Source organism: Columba livia, chromosome 2 (assembly GCF_036013475.1).
Source record: "Columba livia isolate bColLiv1 breed racing homer chromosome 2, bColLiv1.pat.W.v2, whole genome shotgun sequence".
Taxonomy (NCBI): domain Eukaryota; kingdom Metazoa; phylum Chordata; class Aves; order Columbiformes; family Columbidae; genus Columba; species Columba livia.
Window position 1 is genome coordinate 146,452,185 of NC_088603.1, and position 17,419 is coordinate 146,469,603.

Genomic DNA, 17,419 nt, shown 5'->3' on the forward strand with positions numbered 1-17,419 from the left:
TTTTGAGTGGAATTTCTCCCTCAGAAGACATTACTTCTAATGACATCATATACTGAACAAGAAGCTATAGTGGGATTTAGGAACCTTGAGTTGTATTTCCCTCTCTATCAGAAATTCACAATGTGTACTCAGACAAATAATGCCACCTCTATTGGCTGTCTACCACAACTCCTACCTTTAGCTTTCCCTTTCTTTTACTCAGCAAGCTTAATGTCCTGTTCTATGCCTCACGCAAAGAGACAATGCATGTAGCTGAAGCCTGCCAGTGGAACATAAAGGTAAGCACAGTTTTGTACAATGACTTTATCTTCAACTGAGTTAATGCACTGATAAAATATACCAACCTACCACTTCACGCAGATGTACTTTAAGTACCCTGCAATTTACCTGATCAGTTTCCATGAAGTTTATAATTTACAAGTTTTGACCAATAAAAATTATTCCATATACCATCATCACTAGGTATGCTATCAGTACTTCTTTAATGTAACAGCTACCTAACAAATAATGTCTATTGACATCTAGTTTAAAATTACTTACCATAACCATGCAATTAGTGGCAATGGCAAGAGAGACTATATTGGTAGAAGAAAAGAGCTAATTATGATGAAACTGCTTGTTGCAACATTGCCTTCTGGCAGTATATAAATTTTATATAAAAGCATAGTTTTTATTCATTCCAAGGATTTTGCTGAAGGAAGCCCATTTGTTATTCTTAAAGACAGTGGAGAAGCTTCCACTTTAACATTTCCAAGAGCAGAGTTTCTAAAAGCACATGCTCATCCTTTAGTACAGTTTCCAGTATTGAATGTGTTCTATGCATTTTACTACCTTCTTCTCCACTCCATTCATTTTAACAAAAGCAGTGAAATCTCACTTCTTGAAGTTTTCTGTTATTCTTGCTTTTTACATTGAAATTTTGCCATTCAATTCAGTGAGGAATGGACTTTGCCTGTTATGAAAAATAAAACCTTATTTCAAAAATCCATTCAGCCTGAACTGTTGCAAGTTTACTTGGAGTTACTAAATCGGGAGTTGTTTCATTTCTTGACTTTGGTGAGGTTGAGTGACAATGACTGTTCCTTACAGTCAGCTTAGACTACTGATGGCAGAGCCTGCCAGAGAAGGGAAAAGATCTTTGCAATCTCATTGTTCTCACTTTTAATTAATTTGTTACTTCCATTGTCCTACTAGATTTTAACAGATTTCTGAAACACAGGGAAGGAAATTACTCTTATTCCTACTTTACAGATAGGAACTGGCAAACAATATTGATAAGCAAAAAAAAAAGTTGAACTTGGGTATAATTGTAGCCTAAATACATCTTTCAAATTGAGATCATTTTTACGACTATCTCTTATGATAGGTTTGAGTATAGTTTGATCATGTCTTTGATCAGCAGAATGAATATTGTAATATCACTTATGAACCTATAGCTTTTCTTATCCATTCTTCTTACTTAATGTAGAGCACTGTGATTTTTACATCATTTGTTGGTTAATTTTATTCATTACTATAATTTACTGTAAATGTACACTGAATTTTCACCCTAAATTAGGTCTGATTTTTTTCTGTAGGATTCCCACTGACACTCATTCTAAATTTCCATATTCTGAGAAACTTTAGTATAAACAACTCCACCTAAAACTTATGCCAAAGTCTATACATATTCTATCCACTTTAGGTCCCCTGTTACAGGTGGAAAGGCTTTGGCCAAATATCTCTTTTTTTCCCGTTTTTTCTTTTCCCTTTATGCTATTTTTTTAACCTCTACATGCTCAGAACAGATTCTCTATTATGTCCTAGCTAAGGAAGGTTTAAAATAGAAAGGTGTATTGAATCAGTTTAATATGCCATATTGAAAACTGTCACACCGTTTTAACAAATATAGAAAGCTATGAGATTTAGGAATTATTTAAATGACATTTGACCAAATCGCAACTACTCTAGGGTGCCATCTTGTGGCACAGAGAGCTGAACACTGAGAACCACACAGTAATTTATTCCCCCATGCATCACTGGGGTACTGATGGTTCTCTCATATTTAGTCCTGTGTCCTGCAAATGTAACATTAATTCAGCCTTAAGTCCAGAAGTTTCAGATATAGGTGATATGGAAAGCAATATCACAGAATCAGAGTGAGGTTGTAAGGCAGCTCTGGAGATTGGACAGTCCCATCCCACCTTCTCAAAGCAGAGTCACCTATAGTAGGTTACTCTGGGCCATATCTAATCAGGTTTTGAGTATCTTCAAGAAAGGAGACTCCACAACCTCTCTGGGAAACCCCTTCCAGTGTTTGATCACTCTTACAGTAAAAATAAGTTTTCTTATGTTTAAGTGGAATTCCCTGAATTTCAATTACTATTTGTTGCCTCTTGTCTTCATCTTGGACTCCACCATCTCACAGTCAATGTGGCCAAGGCTGCCCTGAACTCTCAGTCCTGAACTACTTCTCCTTTGACTTCCAGTTCCAGCAGAGCTTTTTCCTTCATCAGTTCCTCTATAACCTGTGTTAAGAAGTTGTGACCAATACAAATTAGGACAAGGAACTGCTGGAGAGGGTCTAGCGTAGGGCAACGAAGATGATTAAGGGAGTGGAGCACCTCCCTTATGAAGAAAGGCTGAGGGAGCTGGCTCTCTTTAGTTCGGAGAAGAGGAGACTAAGGGGTGACCTTATTAATGTTTATAAATATATAAAGGGTGAGGGCCATGAGGATGGAGCCAGGCTCTTCTCGGTGGCAAACAATGATAGGACAAGGGGTAATGGGATCAAGCTGGAACACAAGAGGTTCCACTTAAATTTGAGAAAAAACTTCTTCTCAGTGAGGGTGACAGAGCACTGGAACAGGCTGCCCAGGGAGCTTGTGGAGTCTCCTTCTCTGGAGACATTCAAAACCTGCCTGGACATGTTCCTGTGCGACCTCACCTAGGCGTTCCTGCTCCAGCAGGGGGATTGGACTAGATGATCTTTTGAGGTCCCTTCCAATCCCAAACATACTGTGATACTGTGATACTGTAATACCTTCCAGAAATCTCCTGGGCTGTTTGTACCCTGCTCTGTTATCGTTTGAGCAGGTCTCAGGCAGGCTTAAGCCCCTCCATGAGAACCTGGGCCTGTGAATGTGAGGCTTCTTGCAGTTGTCTGAAGAAGGACTCATCTGCTTCTTCTTGATCAGGTGGTCTGTAGCAGATATCTGCCACAGTGCCACCCCAGTTGGTGCCTTCCCTATCCTGAACCATGTGCTCCATGCATTTTCACCGTTCCCTCATATCAAGGTCAATTTTCGCCTCCTTACTGTCCCAGACTGTCCTTCCTAAAGAGCCATTATTCACCCATGAAAGTACTCCAGGGATGTGAGCTTTCCACCATATCTCTCTGATCCCAAGGAGACCACAGCCCTGCAACTGCACACCAAGCTATGGTTACTCCTGTTTGTCCCCCATGAGGCAGGAATCTGTGTACAGGCACTCCACAGAGGCACACAATCATGATAATTTTGCAGAAACTGATGATGTTGAACAGGATCAGACCCAGCACTGACCCCTGGAGATACACTGCTAGTGTAGGCTTCCAACTAGACTTCATGCTGCTGATCACCACCCTCTGAGCCCAATCATTCAGCCAGTTTTCAATCCACCTCACTGTCTGCCTTTCCAGTCCATACTTCATCATCTTCTCCAGGAGGATCTTAGAGGAGACAGTGTCAAAAGCCTTAATGAAATCAATGTAGACAATAGCCACTGCTCTCTCCTCATTCACCAAGCCAGTCTTTTCACTGTAGAATGCTACCAGGTTGGTCAAACATGACTTCCCCTTTGCGAACCCATGCTGACTATTCCCATTGCCTTCTTGTCCTTCATGTGCCTGGAAAACATCTGCAGGATTAGCTCAGAAGTCTGGAAGGAAAGTTATGAACTTATACTCAGAAATTGTTTTCAACGGGGTCCGAGAATTATTCTTTTGTTTCCAATCAGATTTAAGAAGAATAAAATCTAGAAAGCAAAAGGACAGAGTAGTCTAAAACTACCTCTCATTGTGTATTGTGTGGCTTTAGCAGTTAATTTAGCTTCCTCAGGACAGACTAAGAACAGTTACACAGCTGAGTCCAGCATGTCAGTACCTGATTGCCAAAAATGCAAACTAAAAAATACAAACCTCATCCAAAGTAAAGTATAGAGATGTATTTCCAGCATGAAATTTGCACATTTACAAGCCCAAGACTGTTAAAGGCCTCCACACTCCAACCATCTCACCGTTGCCAGTGAAATCATTTTCTGAGAGTACATAAAAAGGATCAAGGGACCTGTGCTGGGTGTGGGCAACAATTGCGTTGCACTCCATAGCTGTCTGTTAAGATATGGCCCCAACACAGGTACCTCATTAATACCTGACCTGCCTTGGGATGCTTTAGTTTCTTTTGACTGAGATCACAACCACACATGACCCAGCACTTTTTAAAGCTGGAGTTGTTCACATTGTTTTTTAAGACAAAAGTTTCCATTGTCCAGCCTCCTGTGCTGTTAGTGAGATGTGCAGATTGCTATAATACAGGCTCTCATGAGTCGTGCCTGAGCTTTACAGGTTGGGAAAAGAATGATCTATCCACTCAAATTACAGTCAGTTCTGCATTAAGTCTAAACAATGAAACAGCAACTGTATCAAAAATGCAAATATTCAGGTGGACAGTAGGAGCAAGTACACAGCTGGGGACAAGGAACTCTTCAGCTACCCCTATCTAAAGCAATTTTTTACTAGACAGAATCCTTAGTCTCTGACAATATTTACCCTCACAGAGGTTCTCACAGAGGTTCCCACAAAGTAAGGGAACGCTGTTAGCTCTGTTTCTAAAGGGGAACTGAGGAACAGGGGTTAAACAATTTGTTCCAAGACACACAGGAAATCTATGTACAGAACAGGAAATTAAATGCAGGGATCCAAAGTCCCAGCCCATTATTTTACTCACTTCCTTGTAAAAATGATCTCTCGCCATTTTTACCAAAGTAGGTATAAATTAGAATTCCCTCCTTTCTTCTAGTATGGAAGTTCTTATATAGCCACAGTGCACACATGCTTCTAGCTTAATGAAGATGATGGAAAGTTCTGGGACACCAAACCATTCCTTGCCTTCCTTGATAACTTTCATTGTCCTAATTATTGATTTTTTTCTTGCAAAAAGCTGAAAAGCTGAATATGGTTTTCAGTTCCATTTACCTTCCCTTATGCTTTTCTTTGTTTTATTTTAACTTTGAACCTTTGCATTATTGTTCACAGATTTGCTCATGAAAATGAAAAGTAAACAGACATTATGCCAAAAGGCAATATTTCAAAATTGCCTCATTAACACACTGTTTGAAAGAAAATAAATTTCATACTTTAAATTTTCACAGACCTGGTGAAATTATTTTAATTTGTTATTCTTTTCTTTTAAGTTTTCTTTCCAAACTTAGTTGTATAATATAGCAGGGGCTAAATGCTGCGCTTTTTCTTTTCCTTTCTTTTCTTTTTTTTTTTTTTTTTTTTAGATTCTAGTACCTTCTTTCTATTTATGTGTTTTCTAGCAGAGTCCAACATTTCATTCCAGACTTTCGTTGTGTAGGTATCTGGTGCAGTGGACCTCTGGTTTTGATCCTTTAAAGCATTTAATCATCTACCAAACCAATTTAAAGTGTTTAAGTCCCTTAGGATTCAGTTAAACTGAAGCACACACACAAATGTATTTGCCAGACCATGTTATCCCTTCATCTTTGTAGTCAATCGTGTACATTGATTTATGTCAAAGACTTCAAACTTGGCCTGATTTTTATGTTCACTAGAGATCCATCAAAGAAATAACATTTCACAAGAAAATGAAAAGTTTTAAATGTTTCAGCAAGAGCGATATTGATGTTGAAATAACTAAATCTTTTCAGTTTATTTATGTATTTATCGATCTAAAAAGCAAATCAGACCATTGTCTTGGTATTAAATGAGAAGTGGAAATTTCTGACCAAAGCAAACAACTTTTGTACAAGAAGCTGTCAAGGCAGATTATGAAGAAAACCAAATTTCTACTCTAACCATTTTGATCAATATATTGGTTCTATTAATTCTTTCACATGAGACTGTTGAGATTTTAAATATACATCTCTCATGTTGAGTATTTCCACTAGTATACTAATTTGGAAACTGAGGCTGTAATTCTCAGAGAGCTTTTTGTGTCAATTGTATTGCTTTCCATTCTTATTCTTGTTGGAAATACTACAAAAAGAACTTGTTGCGCTTGTCTGTGACTGTTTTAATTATTTGCTTACAGCAACATATAGAAGCCTAGATGCAAAGATGGTCCCATGATACTGGGAGATGCATAATAACAGATGGCTTTTTTTTTCCCTCTCCTTGTAGAAGAATGAGAGATTATTCATAGTCAGGAGAACAAAACAAAACAAAACAAAACAAACAAACAAAAACCAACAACAACAACAAGAAAAAAAAACACACACACAATCAAACAAAAAAAAACATGGTCAAAAGAAAACAGCAAAAAACCTTCCAATCAACTCAGAATGATACCATGCACTTACCTAGAAGAAGATACTATCTGTTTTCAGCCACTCCTTTGCTTTGTTACCAGTCATGGGATAGCACTAACTACAGTACAACAAATCACATACACTGGGTAACTGCCTAAAAGGTAGACTATGGATCCTTAATGAGAGAAATTTTAACCTGGCTAAATTGAAGAGACAATCCAAATTCCTACCTCTCAGATGAATGCACTGACCTGTTGTTACATAAAGACAAGCATCAGTGGCATTGATGCCTTTGAGACCCTGTTCTTTCAAAGAGTAATTTTAGTCATCTAGATTTATAAGAGAATTCTGCACTCAAAATGCCTGCCAGAAGCAATGAAAAAGACTGAAATTCCATATGCAATTTTATGCTCACCATTAACAAGTGCCTGCCTCTAGGGATCTCCTCCTGCCCGCTTCAACTTGATCCTTCACCTTTTTACTGTCAAGATTTCTTTAATATTTTTACTCACATATCTAATTTTCTTGGTGTACTATGTAGTTATATTTCCAGCTCCAGGTTTTAAAGCTCAATCGGAGGGCCAGGACCCTAAAGTTTAGGCATTGCAGCACTGGACTTAAAAACTCCACATCTCTTCATTTAGTTAAGTCCCAAGTGAATTCCCCAGGATCAGCCAGGAAATCTATGGTGAAGCCAGAATCTAAATATCAGTCCCTAGGAACTTATTTCAGAGCCTTAGGTAAAGGCCATTGTTTCTCTCACTGTAGGTTAAAGAGTCTAGTCCAAGCTGCAAAAGGGAAGTGGGGAAAAAATATCTCTCTAAGCACTTTCAAAGAGTAGTCAAAGGCATCCCAAAAGCAAGCAAAGCTTCATAGTGATCTTCAGTTTTTCACCCATCCTTGAATTTTCAGTATAAATGAGAGCTTCACAACTGGGAGCAATTATGGCAAAAATTATTACATGATGTATGACTCAACATACACGTGATCTTTGGGAAAGGAGGTTCTTGAAAAGTATGTTTTGTGTATGGAACAGTAACAAAATCACTGCATGGTTTGGTTGGTGGGGGAATTATATACTGGTATGTGACACCTTTGGGAAAACCTCTGAAAAGTAGGTCAGGTACCATGAGTTTTAGCAGATTGCTTACTTCTTCATTGGGATCAGCTTTTCTCAGTTTCAGGAAGTTCAGGTCTCAGCAGCTGCTGTGTAATCAGGGCGCAAAATACTTTACAATAGGTGACTATAAAAAATTGGAATTGATTGAGAGGGCCTGAGTTATAGTCCTCCTGTGATTGCAATATGCAGCATATAGAAAATTCTCTCATGCTTAAGCCTTTCCTTTATATTTCTAGTGTTCATGAAATTAGTTTTAAACCACCAAGGGTTTTTCCCCTCCTCCCCATCTTCCCACAGTATTTTCTGGTTCTAATCTGAAGGGTTGGTGTATTTTTTTTTTTTTAAATAAACATGTTTTAGATGAATTCAGTGCTTGTGAAAGTTGACAGCCTATTTGATCCTGGACTGGGGGGAGGACAGACCTTAAGCTTTGGAAAGAACTAGGACCTCACATGAGGAAGAGGCCTAAAAAGCAATTGATAAACTTGGGAAGAATAGCAGTGCAGGATAAGGTGATCAAAACAAAACTGAAAATCCTGCCTGCCTCAAAAAGGATCCTATGCAGTCAATGGATGTCCCATACACAACCCGCATCAGACCACCACTTTGGAAGATCACTTGAACTGAAAACAGTTCCGAAATACTGTGGCTGCCAAAGACCACTTCTCTGGTGAAGGTCAAGAGGTGGAATCTGAAGAAGGGTGACTGAGAATCTTCACCTTCTTTTGGATCTGTCAGTGATCAGGGTTCCTTAAATTTCTCACCCCACACACCCCTCTTCTCATCCCTGCAGCTTGCCCAAAGTCCAACTTTCAAAATCAGCTGAAATATTTTAAGAAATCTGATAATCTTCTCCCCTGAAGAAAGGTGTTGATTCATAATAAGGATGTGAACAATGGCCATTTTGTTTGTGCGTGTTTACATCATAAAGACACCAAACTGGTAAAGCCAAATGGAAACAAAAAAAAAATATATTCAGCTGTAGACAGTTATAGACCCATCACAGATATCATCACATGGGCATACATAAGACCTCTTGTCCAAGAGTCTCCAATATCTTTGAACAAATAGGAAAAAAACAGTACAGTTTCCCATTTTAATGATTATAGAAGAGACCCATGTAGGCCATTATATTTGTCCCAGGTTATATATCCAGCATATTAGCAGCACAGGAATAGGAAGCTGGAGTGAAATCCTAACACTACAGAAATTACTGGGAGACTTGCCATTTTCTTCATGAGAGCCAAAATTTTAAATTCATATGTTCTTTCCATGATTTAACCACAAAACAATTACTTTTATTCAATCCCCTCTCTAAGCACAATAACAGACAGCCTCATAAGAATCTTAAAATTGTTTCTTTCATACTTTAATCATAATTTACATTGACAGCCTGACTTGCTTGTGCTTACACATTCAAGTACTCATAGAGCACCCATTATCACTCTGTCTGATCACCTTTTGTGTTAAAATTTGACAGAAATTAAAAAGATCTACTCATCACCAGCAGCTATACATATACAATCCTAGAAGTCTTTGCCATGTCATGCCCATAGTTGCTTTCCTTCTCAGTAAGTAGGAGAGGCTAGGCTTGACAAGAAAAAGGGCAAATGCAAATCAGTTATTTCTTTGTTTCTTAGGCTTGCCGTATACTTGTTGCCTTCCCCATAAAAAGGGAGAAAGAAGGTAGTAAGAGACACAAAGAAGATAGGCAAAGGAAGTGCTTATCAACCTAGTCCTGATTTCTCCTGGTCTTACAAAGGGGCATATGGTGGCCCTAAGGCAGTGGTTCAGTTAATGTATCCTGATAGAGCCCTTTGTTTCCATTGCTGTTTGAAACTAAGACAGCAGCTCTAACATTAGAATGACATTCCCACAGAATCAGGCAAACCTTGCAAGTTTTTATTCTTGTGATTTTTCTTTCATTTGATCCTGTATCTTCTATAAGTGTGTTTGCCTTTCCTGCTTCAAACATGCATTAGTAGTTGTGTGTAAAATAGTAGTCTTTACTCTTTTAATAGTGTTCTCCTTTTTGAGTAGAAATTCCAATATTGGCAAATAACTGAAGTTGTGCATACATCTGCTTCCAAAGTTTTGATATATCTTATTTCTATGAGATTTTCTACTTCCTTCACATTAAATTTTGTGAGAGGAAAGCATTCCTTAAACTATTTATTACTTTTTCACCAGCATCCTCTTAAGTTCTTTTGCTTTTTCATTTTTAAGGTGAGAAAATGATCAATCAACCTGGAACTTAATCAAGTCGTTATTATCACATAGACTTTGTTTTGAGGGTGACATCCAAAAGAGGGAGCTGAATAAGAAGAGATTAGTAGTAAATTGAGGCAATTAATCTCCTGTGATGGCAGGATTTATGTGCTTGTTTGTTTATTTAATTGCCAGACACATTTAATATCATATCTCACTAAGTGCTGATGACTGTGATACTTAAATCACGTTGGTGGGATTTAACTCATAAAAAGGCATTGTAAAATTGTATGAAAGTTGGCTAAAGACAGTCACATGTCTTTGCACCTTAGAAATGTTGTGTGAAGTGCAGAAAACCAGGAAACAAAACAACATTGGAGATTAAAAGGCAATTCGTGATCTAGGAGAACCCTAAAGTTATTCTTGGCATTTCTAGAATTAGAAAAAAACAAAATCAGCCTCAGGATGAAGTGAGAAATTGACCAAATAGTCTATTGGGGGCAGGGTGGGGAGTGGGCAGGGATAGGCACATTCAATGGGAGGATATTTTGTTACAAACAAAAAAAACCCCACCTTTGGAGATGCTGATCACAAGATAGGTACATTTAGAATACATTGATCAATTTAGAGCACAAGTCTTATGAGGAGCAGCTGAGGGAGCTGGGGCTGTTTAGCCTGGAGAAAAGGAGGCTGAGGGGAGACCTTATCACTCTCTACAACTACCTGAAAGGAGGTTGTAGCGTGGAGGGAATTTGTTTCTTCTGATTAACAAGCAATAGAACAAGAGGAAATGGCCTCAAGTTGTGCCAGGGAAGGTTTAGATTGCATGTTAGGAAAAACTTCACAGAAAGGGTTGTCAGGCTTTGGAACAGACTGCCCAGGGAAGTGTCTGAATCACCGTCCCTGGAGGTGTTTAAAAGATACATAGATTATATTCTTAGGGATGTGGTTTAATGCCAGTGTTAGGTTAATGGGTGGACTCAAATATCTTGAGGGTCTTTTCCAACCAAAATGATTCTATGATTCTGTGATTCTAATTTACATTCTTAAGGTTCCAGCTGATAAGTATGCAGAAATACGGCCAGAAGTATCTTGAGTATCAACTGTGATATTGATTTGCATATCCTTGAGGCCATTCCTAGAACACTCTGCTCACAAATGGGTTATTCTTTCATAAATTCTTGCTGGAAATTGAGTGATGGAACTGATAACCAGAAGAGACCAGAAGTGGTTCTGCCACCTTTCCTTTAAACCACAGAATTTGAATGGATTATCTTGGCATGAAGCCAAATAAATTATGTTTAGCTGATTTTATATTCCAAATTGAATTTTAGGATGAGGATAAAAAATTGAGAAACTTCATTTTTTTTCTATAGATTTCCTTACAGCTTAGAGCAGAGGAGTTTTTTCTATGGAGTTAATTGAACTCTGTGAACAAGTGTGCAAGCAGGGAACAGCTTCTAGCCCAGTGTGATTCCATACGAGTATGTTCAATAATATTTATAAATTCAAATGTGAAAATAAAAGGCACCAAGGAAGCAAAAGCAAAAAATCTCACCCACCCTCTCCATTTCAATCCTTTCATATGTGGTAGAACAAACAGAGCTACAAAGTAAGAACATCTGTAGATAAAGCCTAAGAGGGACATATGTGTTCCACACCTAACCACAGCAGGGTGTCACTATAGCAGCTTGCTTACTACTTATCACATCCAAGTCCATATGGTGCATTTCTGCCTTAATTGGGCATTTCCATGCTTTTGCAGATTTCTGTCAAAACCTTCATGATATTTAAATATTCTTTTGCTGATACCAAAACATTTTTTATTTTAATGAATTTCAAACAAAAAATTAATCCTGGACCGGGTGTTCACAATAGTTTTTAGTGACCTGAGAGATTCTCTAACAACAGACAAAAATGTAGTGTTATTTTACCTACATTCATATTTTAATTTCTTGCCAGCATTCAGCCTAGACTGCTCCAAATCAAATAAACCGCAGAGGCCCACACAGTGAGAGGGTTCATTATGGATCATGAACAGCTCAGGGTGGAGGTGCCAAAGTAAAAGAACAGATAGCATTGAAAGAGGACAAATAATATGTTTGCCCCATACGCCCCACGTGTTCAGTGCACTTTCTCCGAGAAGCTATTTTATTTCGGCACTCTGAGGAGTAAGGAAATAAAAAATAAGTGGATTTACTTGCTTGTCTGAATGTAGGAGCTATTTTGGTAGAAAGGTAGGCAAAAGGAAGCTTAAAAGGGGTCGAGCATTTGCCAGAGCCTTGTGCACAGCTTCAGTAAGCCTAGACATAAAAGGGTGAATAGCAAAATAGTACATTATGTGCAAACCTAGCAAAGAGATAGCATTGAACTCTACTGAATCAAATCCAAGGATAAAAGGCAGAAGTGGCAACTGTTGACTGACTCTCTATTACTGAAAAACATAAGTGTTCTGGAGGAGCTGTGCTGAAGTAAATACAGTTTCTAGTTTTTCAGATAGCTTATTTTCATTTACTTATTTCATTTTCTACTGTCCCAAGAAACAGACAGGTGGATTTTTTTCTGCTTCATTACTAGCAGGAGAAACATCCAGGGTTTTTGGAACACAACAGTCCCAGTATCTTTAGCTGAATAAAAGCAGCAGTCCTTGTTAAGATATAGATCTTAATAGGAGCTTGTGAGAAAACACATAACATAGATACATAATTATAGAACAGTATACAGACTCTCCCGTTAAACTGAAAATAATATTAATACAGACTTAAGAGATCTTTCCTAAAAGAAGGTAGTTTTAGTACATGCAACAGCAAGCTGACTTCCACTCAGCTCCATGTACCTTCCAGCAATCATTCCTGGATGAGTAGGGATGCTGAATAAATTGTTTAACAAACAAAGAGAAAAAGTGGTGAGAAGTTAAAGCTGGGTGAGTAAGAAAAGCAATGTGTGCACTGCAGTGTGTGGTATGTCACACGACAGTGAGAGAGATGCAGTGTGCTGCTGTCTTTCTTTTCAGACCACAGTAACCAGCAGGCACTTCTCTCCCACACACACACAGCTTAGGATGCAAAGAATGATCTCTGCAGGGAATGTTTCATGAAAGCAGAACTCAGCCGTGATCACATCTTTCACAGACTGATTTCAAGCAGTTTTCTCCCTCCCCATGGTCTGGATATAAGCTGATTTTAAAATGCAAACATTCTATGCATAGTTTCTTCATAAAAACAGAAGAATGGATTGCAGACTTCACTGTAAAGGATCAGGCATATAAAATATCACATGCTACAGAGCCCAGATGTGGCCAAAGAAAAATGCTTCTTTTTCTTTCTGTGTACAAGTTTCATACAAAATACTAGTGCGTTTCATGCTTGGCTGTTTATTCTAACCTCTGTGTTCAAAAGACTAGAGAACTCTCACAGTTTATTAGGGTTCAAAGATGAAGTTAGAAGGTAATGAATCCTGATAAAATCTCATAGATTATCCTTGGGGATATTCAAAGTCTTAATTCTTTTCATAAAATAAGGGGGTTTCTAAGGTGTTTGAAGTCCTTGACTCTACCCCTTGGCTTCTTTTAACTCCACCTTCTGAACTCCTTAATCAGGATTTCAGTAGCTTAAATTGCAGCTATTAAACAAATTGGGAAAAGGAGGAAGTATATTATTCTTTCTCCTTGTTATGTGTAAAATAAAATGGACCCTGAGGAAATTGTGGTGTTCTCACTGAATAACCTGCAGAGTAACTCAGGACCCATGAGTTGTAGCATATAGCAAATCCCTCTCTAATAATTCCTAACCTCATATGAGATCTTTTTAATAAAAACAGAGAGCTCAAAAGATTTCAGTTTCCCAAAGTACTACTTAGTCGAAATTTACTTGCCCTTGGTCACAACAGCAAGCCACAAACTATCACAACTCTCTTTCAAGTAATCAGACATCTGAGAGGGAATAGAGAAGTACATCTTGCAAGACAACTTACTTCAGTAACTTAAGTTCTGCTCTGGTGTGAAAATAGAATTGTCTCCATCAGAGCTGAGTTGAGCAGTTTGACACCCCTCTCATCTGAGATACTCAAACAAGGCACCTGGTACTAATGCCCATCGGAACAGGAGCCAACAAGGATTGTCTGAACCTGATTAATTAGTGGAGAACACTCAGAATGCAAAACAGCATGGCATTCAAATCCATCCACTCGTTTGCCAGACAGGGTACTAGCAAATCTTGCTGAAGTCATCGTATTTTGCTTACAGGGCTTGTCCTGGAAATTGAAAGATATACGTCATCAGCTCCCATCTCTTTGGAGAATGCCCTAGCCACATGGCTTTTGTTGAAGCTGTGCCATTTTTGTGCAGCCAGGAATGTGGAATTTGTTTGGCCTGCAAAGAAAATTGCAAAGATGCGTCTATTTCTGTAATCTAATAGGCAAAACACTCTGCTGCAGAGGAGGGGAAGCTAAAATAGTTCTTTCCCGAGGGTCCGCCTAGAATATGTATTTTCCATGTAACAGTCTTAGGATAAAATCGTTAGCAATACTGGAAGAAAAACTGAAACACGGGAACCTTCCTGTTCCCACAATGGACACATCTCATTGTCTCACAATTGACCTCTTTTGCTTGCTTTTTCAGTCTGGCCCCAGTCCTTGCACCATTTCTTGCACAAGAGCTTTGTTCTAATGGGTAAGTGTAAGGCTGGCATGGCATAAAACTAGCCAATAGGTGGTGAATGAGGCATTCTTATGACAATAAGGCATCAGCCTGTGTTCAATATTTGGAACAACAACTTGAATCCTGAACTCAGCAAGTGGGTACACAAACTCAGCTCACTCACAGCTGCAGAGAAGTATCAAACCTTGGGAAACACAGGGCTTCAAACATCTTCAGCATTTCTTAACAGCTGGCTTAGATACCTTTTGGAAGAAGATACAAATAGTCACTTCTACATACTCTAAATATTACTTGAGCATATAAATTTCACTCTTGGAAAGTCTTTATGAACTTCACCTACAAAGAAAAAGCAAAGTCATGCTAATTTTTATCCTCCTTACAGCTCTGAGAAAATAAAATATCCCAACTTAAATGATCAAATCTACTTCTGAGAGAACTAAAAATAAAAAAACAAAAATAAAAAATAAAATTGTAGGCTTCAATAAAAGACAGGAATGCCTGGTTAAGAGTGAATTTCATGCTGGAATGAAATTTCAAAGCAGTGTTCCTAAAGAGAGCAGTTCTGTTAATCCACTGAACAGGTAGATCCTTAGAGGCAATTTCATCATGTTTGTCTTACCCTACAGTGGTGCTACAAGCTGGAAAGTGCTGTTACAAATGACAGTTATAACCCAAACTTCAAAATGAGAGCTGCAGTGATGCTCTAAAATGTGTGCAAGCCTTCAGAGTTTTGTAGATAAACTCCCATGAGGCTCACAAAACCTTAGAATCTTTTACATGAAGGAACTGACCCTCTCATACAATATTTGTTATATTATCTGTGAATGAAATACATTTTTTGTCCCATTTCACAATTTGAAACTAATTTGACATGTTTTGCTCTTTTACCTTTTCCTATATTACCCAGGCCACAAAGAAGTCAGTCACGTATTTACCAGGGACTGCTTGCCAAATTGAAGTGGCAATGTGATATTTCCTTGTAGCATTATGTTCCAAAAAACTGAACTCCACTGTTCTCCTCCTCAACTTCCCTGTTGTCCTCCTCAAAGTGGCTCGAACTGGGAACAGGTAACAGCAATGAGTTTCTGATGACACAAGTCTTCAAGCTGAAACACAATGATCTGATCTCTGCATGACAAATGAAAAACTAGAAGCTGCTTTAATTGATACTGGCTACCACTAAGGTGAGATCTGATAATACGGGAGAAGAAAAAACTGTTCAGCTCTGCCCTTGAAAAGTCCAGAAAGAGGTATCAGAATATCCTGCAGAAGTTTGTCCCTCGGAGCTTGGAAAATGTTTCAGCATCTGCAGCCACTAACTTTAGCTCTGGTTTTAGACATGACAATGGCATGGAGCCATCTTAGTGCTGGAGACTTGAAACCAGAGTATTTGGGAACAAGTAAGAGTCATCAATAGGATAGCATATTGCAAACATTTGTGTGATATTTTTTCATGTTACATTTATTATTTGTGTATTTGAGGCAACTCCACGTTACCTTGAGAAAAAAAAATCTAATTGAATGAGACCGCACACTTAAATGTAACTGTATTTGGTTTTTACACATTACAGTTATGCAATATTTTTATATGTATTTCCATACTCCTTGTTTGATATGTTTAAAAAGTAAGCTTTACTATTATTTTTGTTTGGTATATGGGAAGAAATAAAAAGACAAGACGAGAGGAGGAGAGAGACAGAAAGAAAGAGCAAGAAAGCACAAAATAAATTTCTAAAACAAGTAAGTCTTTCTAAATAGAGGTCACAATTTAATCTCATATCCAGCCTTTCCTTCAGTATATTTACAGAATTGTAACATTATACTTTTTATGGTGTAAAAAGATATTAATTCCAGCATTGTTTAAGTGGGAGGCAAAGAAATATATTCTGGTTTCAATTAGGAAAGACAGATATATAAACAGGTTTTATTGGAAGGTCCTGATAGGAACAAAAGAATGTGATATTGATGGACACAAGGGACTCAGACCTGCTCTTGTTCAAACCGCTGGAAAAAGCTTCCATTGGCTTCAGGGTTGCAGGATCAAACACATCCCAAGGTCACGAACAGGTTTAGCAGACACGTAAAAATGGCTTCAGTTTCTGAGTACTGATGGCTTCATCCCCAGGAATCCAGATCTCACTGCCATTACCCACAGTCAATGGTAGCCAAAGGCCTGAATTTCTGCTTTAAGGAAGGTTGAAGCCTTGCCATAAATACTTTCCAGAGAATGGTAGTTATTGTGGCAACAGCGTTCCCATTGCTCTAGTTAAGGTTGTGTCAGCACTTAAATTATAAACCCCTTTTTTCAGGGGTTTACATCTTGGCTATAAATATTTGCCGAGAGATGAAAATTGGCATTCACTGCTCTGAAGCCATTTTTTTAATAACAAAACTTGGAGAAAATCAGACTGGGTGTTTTATACTGCAAGAGGGAAAAGAATTAGAGGCTTGGTGTGGGTGGTGGGTGCATTTCAAAGTACAGAAATGTGTGTATACACAGAGATGGAGGGCAGGTATATTCCTAAAAAGTAAAATCTGCTCTGTATTTTTAAATTAAATTTTGCTAGGCACTGAGAGTTTTGTTTCTTTACTTTAAATGTATTTGTGCAAAGGTACTAAAAGCAAAATGAGAACATGGCAGGTAGCATATTACTTATAGCTGCATGAGCTTTAATAGCAATATAGAAACGTACATCGAAAATACATTGCCTCTAAAATGCTAACATTTTTGCCCTTTTTAAAAAGGTTGTCATATTATGTTTTATCTAGTTTTTATGAGTACAAATTGTCCCTTTTTAAGCTGTAACAAACCCCATTTACTTGTACCTACTCCTTCTCAATGAGTCTTAGATGACATTTCTACTTTGAGTGTTCACATATGAAAACTACACTAGCCAAATAATTCACCCTCCAGCAGCATCCAG

At 38.1% G+C, this 17,419-nt stretch overlaps 1 long non-coding RNA gene across 1 annotated transcript in view; it reads right to left on the minus strand.

The window, feature by feature from the left end:
• Window positions 1-8,406, minus strand: part of LOC110362411 (uncharacterized) — a 40,951-nt gene extending 32,545 nt beyond the window's left edge. The window contains exon 1 of the long non-coding RNA XR_010470730.1: window positions 6,562-8,406. This is a non-coding gene — a long non-coding RNA (uncharacterized LOC110362411). The remainder of the gene's footprint in view (window positions 1-6,561) is intronic.
• Between the last annotated feature and the right edge of the window lie 9,013 nt (window positions 8,407-17,419).